Below are 6000 nucleotides of genomic sequence, written 5' to 3'. Positions count from 1 at the left end.
GTCACCATCTTAAGATCACCCCTTAACACATCAACTTCTTTCACCACTTCACCCCTCAACACCTCTACTTCTTTCACTACTCCATCTATTTTTCCGTCCACTATTTTTCCTTCTACTTCCTCCTTATGCCTCTCAAGTGTCTCTTTGACTCTCTTAAGATTATCTTCGACTCTCTCAAGTTTCTCTTCGACTCTTGATCGTCTTTGCATGATATCAAATTGGATTTTTTTGATATCAGCCAATTCAAACATCAAAATGTCAAAATTACTCTATTTTCCCTCACCGTCATCCCCCAATAAAACCATCTATTCTTTCTTCTCCTCTGCCTCCTCTACCTTATTGCCAATAACCTTCAAAATTAAATTACAATATTAAGAAAATGATTATATTCTTAATATTATTTAATTACATTTATTACCCTTTCTTGCTTCCTCGATCTATCCAACTTCAACTTCGCCATCACTCTAACCACCTCTTCCTTCCCCCATGCACGGATGCGTGCCACTCCGGTTCTTTCATAAGTCGACACTGCCTCACAGCCAGACCAAAAATCAAACAGTGCAACCTGTATTTATAATAAAATTTATAATTTTATATAATAACTATACAATCATTTTATATATAAAAAACAAAAAAGTTCTTCAACTCAGTTACCTCTAAGATTGCTATGCACCCTTTGAGGTATCTCTGGATGTCATTTTTAAAGGTGATTATTGATTCAATCAATCTCGAATGGACATATTCAGCCCAATTGAATTCATCCTTCAAGCTTTCATCGCAAATGAGCTTCATATAGTCATTGTTCGTTGACGTATCACCCGTTGGACAAAGAAAGATCTCGACAAGGTACAATAGAAATCTGACCTTCAGCTCATCCCCCCGTAAGATCCACTTTTGATTTCCTCTTCAAGTTCAGCATATGTAACCTTCTGCTTCAAACCATATTTGGAGGCAAGTGATTTCCAGTTCTTACTCTTAGAGACTTCTACAACACTTTTGCCTTCATTTTCTACCCCTAAGACGGCTGCAGTATATGGGATCCCGAGAGGAAATGAAAAATCACCATACTTAGCAATACATTGTTTGACATCAAATTACGCCATCAAGGATCGACACAATTCCCTCCGAATAGGTCGATCCCTTACTCCTACCAATGATCCAAAGCCCATTTCTCCCAGCACATTCAACTAACCCGTCTCCTTAAGGTGTTTAATTAATAAATTCACCCTTTTAATGCTGCACCTTGTCGACACTTCCTATATTTTTTAACAATATATAATGTTATAGTTCTTATATATTTTGTATCAATGTATTTACAAGTTAATGAATACCTTCTTTTCATGTGCTTTCCTCCATTCTTTGTATTCTTCACTATCCATCTTTGACTGTGCGATGTAAGGTTCCTTATCAGCATCACTCATCGAATTCCATTTCTCCAACACATCATTTCTCACCTAATATTAAGCATAAACATTTCTTAATCAATACATTAACGCTAAATAATACTCAATGTCAATTTACATATCGATCCGATGTGTTCACCACATTCCTTCATCCTTTGGCATTCGGTCATACTGTCAACATTTAAAATTTGTCATCAATTTAAAGTTCTTAAATACTTTAATCCAATTACCATTTCAACAATAATAACAAAAAGACATTGATACTTACTAGAAGTACATATATCCACCCTTTGGTTGCTTCCGAGTCTCGGCCTCAATTTCAAAGTCATATGCGCCACCAACAATTTTTCCGCCCATTGACTCCATTTTTCCTTCATATATCAGTTAACGCAAATCAAATCAAATACTTGTTACATACACTTTATTCAATATACAAATATAGATAACTACTATTGTGGTAAAACGGTTTTCTTCAAAAGAATTTGAATGGCCACTACAAAATGTGTCGGCACATTTATACAACCTATAATATCATTTTCTACCTATAATATTTAATAAAAGTATCGACATTTATATTTTACCTTGAATATCACTTTATACCTGTAATCGGTCTCAAATGCTTCTTTACTCCAAAACCCCAAACAACACATAAAAACCCTATTTCTGATTATTGTAATAATAAAAAAAATTAGGGTTTTGACAACGTACTTTTCGATTCGATTGCAGCAACAAACAAACTTCGCTTTAGAAACGCTTTCTGAAATGCAGCAACAATTACGCTTCGATTTCAAAAACTCGTCTGTTCTATATATTTTCAGAGGATATTTAGCTATGGCCTTTACATTTTCATCGAATATGTTATTTATATTTAATCGATACAACTACCAAATTGTCGATACTTTTATGTCAGGTGTCGATACTTTCGATAGGATAATTATCTATTTCTTTGAAAGTATCGATAATTTATTACACGTACTTATTACAGTATCGACACTTTCAATATATCCGGTAGCACTTTACCGGTTTTATCATTTTAATACCGGTTTTGTCATATTTTTACCTGTTATATCGTTGTGGATCGATACATTTTTTTAAAGTATCGACACTTTATAGGCGCTAAAATTGCTTCTCTTTTAAATTCACAAAGTGTCGATACTTATATTAAAGTATCGACACTTTTAATATATCCGGTAGCAATTTATCGGTTTTATCATTTCGATACCGGTTTAGTCATATTTTTACATGTTATATCGTTGTGGATCGATACATTTTTACAAAGTATCGACACTTTATAGGAGCTAAAACTGCTTCTCTTTTAAATTCACAAAGTGTCGATACTTATATTAAAGTATCGACACTTTCAATATACCCGGTAGCGCTTTACTGGTATTGTCTTTTCGTGACCGGTTTTGTCATATTTTTACCTGTTATATTGATATGGATCGATACATTTTTTATTTGGATCGACACAAACTGACAAGTTAAGTTTTCCTGTTGCCAATTTTTTTTTAATATTTCTTCATGATTTAGACCTACTACATTATTATTACTCAACATTTCCGGTAGCGCTAAACCGAATTTGATAAATATCTTTTAATGTATCCGGTAACACCGTATATTAGCCCGACTTTCCTAAGACAATCCCAATTCATTAACACGTAATAAATGAGAACTTAATTTCCCTTCATGCCTTCATGCCCTTTATTAGGGTAATTAGAGGTCATTTACTAGACATTGAGTTCTTTAGAATTTTTAATTTTTTATAACTTAAATTAATGCTACTCAGCGATGCCCGTCGGCGTAACAAATTTATCCTAATTCTTTTATTGCATTGAAAAATTATAATTATTGTTTACATCTTTTCATTGTAAATAAAAAAATTAGGTTCAAAAAATTATCTTATAATTGAATTTTATAATATCTAAATCAGATTAATTGGTAAATTTAATAATCAATATCCTTGATAAATTTAAGAACATTTGTCACAAGTTCATGTTTTGCACCAACAAAATGATGAATCTCAATATTGAATTTAATTAATTTAGAAAAATGATAATTATCCATAAAAATAGTTTGAAAAAGAGACATTAATTAAATCATTGCTCTTAAAGTTTATTGTTTACTTTTCTAAGTAATGCTATTTTGATGAAATAGTTTACAGTGAGTATTGGAAATTGTGGGCATTTGTGAGTGTGACTATATTGATAATCCAGCTGTTGAAAGTGGACAAAACTCACATTACTATTCAACGGTATGTCACTATGAATCTGCTAATTGTTAACTTCAAAGATAAGTACAAATTCATGTAAATTAATTATCTTATATTTTTAAATCGGATGTATTAATTAATATTTTCGAAGGTTCTAAAATTTTAAATTGATTTATTCAATCGGTTCAGTATATAATCAATTTGTTTTTAGGAATAACAAATTTAATTATTTAAAATGTTACTTTCAACTAAAAATACCAAAAAATTAAAAATATAGTTATTAAATGATAAATGATTATTCTTGTAAATGATCCTCCTCTCTACTTTATTGAGTGCACCATATAATCATAGAAAGAGAAAAGAAAATCAAAATTGTCAAAATTATTATAAATATAAAAGTATAAATCACTTTAAACAATATTAAATGAACTACTCAAAAACTTAACTATTTGTACACTCGTACCTCTGCGTTAGGGTTTTATCTTTTCTCTCGGTTTTGATGAGCAATCTTTATGTTGGATTTATGAAGCTCAATTGACAATCTAAAAAGTGTCAAGAAGGGTGAATTGGTAAATCGTATTTAGGGAGTAATGAGAAAGAAAATATAGACAATTTTACACAACGATTTATAGTAGTTCAACTTTCTCAACCAAAGTCTACATCCAATACCTAAGCTCCTCACTTAGAATTTTCTAACAAATCTACTAATTTGTTCTTTATTTTTCAAGGACAAAGAGTAACATTTACAAACTCACTAGCTTTTCAAAGGCTTAGCTAGAACCAAAACACCTTTACAAAAGGTAAAAAGAAGTAAACAACGAAACCTCTTAAAGGCTTATCACCCGATTCAATCCATTTTTCAGAATTAAGCTCCGTTTTTTATATAATTTATGTTGATATGTATCTGAGGAATTATTGAAAGTTAAATTAAAGATCGAGGACGTTCGAATGGAATTTTTATGGTCGATCAGTATGGCACGAAAATCGAGGTAATACTTTACTACCTCTTTATGCTTTATGGAACATGTTGATATTGGTAAATGCATGAATAAGATAATGTTGGTCACTTATGTGGAGTTAATTAATGAAGTACTACACTCTATACGAATGCGGTAGAAAGTATGTAACTGAATATGGCTCAGATGACTATTATAAGAAATTAGATGACAATTGGAATTAAATTACAAGTTCTAGAATTAAGTGATAAAGGAATCAACCATGGATATGTAGATTATAATTTATCTCATTAAAGGTACTTAGATGATAAATTATGAGAATACTCCGGTAGGGTAAAATTACGAAAATACCCTTAAGTTGTAAGATGACAAGAATTGTCCCTGGAAATTCTATATAACTCTGAAAGGATATATTGATATGATAAAACTACATATGTGCATAAGAAATGCTAGTTTGCTTAGAAAATTCGTATAACCGATTTTTAACTCCGTAAGATGACAAGAATTGTCCCTGGAAATTCTATATAACTCTGAAAGGATATATTGATATGATAAAACTACATATGTGCATAAGAAATGCTAGTTTGCTTAGAAAATTCGTATAACCGATTTTTAACTCCAAGAGGGTTTTGGACAAGATACTAGAAGTCTGTTAAGGAATCATTTCAAGATCAGAGAATGTTCGGGGAAGAAATTAACCATATGATCTCTAAATTATAAGTATGTTCGTTAAGAGTTAATACCGAAATTATTTGGGTTAAGAAATTACGAAAATGCCCTTAAAAGGTAAAAATAGGTCGAGTTGACCCTGAATGAGAAAGTTCTTTGAGAATTTGTACTTAACTCAATGAATTACAGATTTGATTGTTAAGATCTTGTCTTTGTACAGAAAATTTCTAATAACCTGTTAGTAACTTCTGAGAAGACAATTGACCTGAAAATCTTCGAGTTAAGAATAAATTATCGAGGGTGCTCTTTTGTCAGAATTGTTTGAAATGTCTGGAATAGATAATAAGTTGGAATTGAATAATAAGACAGAATGGAAGGAAATGATTGAAATACTTCGGATCTGTAAAATGACTAGAATACCCCTGTAATGAAAATGACTCAAGAATATCACCAAGTTCAGGAATGATTGGATATCCTCGAGCTCTAAAAAGAATGGATAGAAACTGAGCACCAGAATGACCAAAATAACCTTATGACCTAAACTTAGTAGAAGTGTTGGATTAATTAAGGAATCTAAATAAACATGGATGTGGTACTGCTCTTAAAAGTTATGGATCTCATATTAAGCCGAGCAATCAATGCTAGTGTTATATCAGTACCTGAACGGCATAGATATTACTTGAATGCGTGTTCGTCTTCTCAAGTGTGGCTCGATGATAATTTTGTAAGTATTCAGCTTAGCTCAACTCTATATCGTATTCAG

This window comes from Hibiscus syriacus, unplaced genomic scaffold, assembly GCF_006381635.1.
Source record: "Hibiscus syriacus cultivar Baekdansim isolate YM2019G1 unplaced genomic scaffold, ASM638163v2 tig00110482_pilon, whole genome shotgun sequence".
Classification (NCBI taxonomy): Eukaryota; Viridiplantae; Streptophyta; class Magnoliopsida; order Malvales; family Malvaceae; genus Hibiscus; species Hibiscus syriacus.
Note: the sequence above shows the minus strand (reverse complement) of the source record.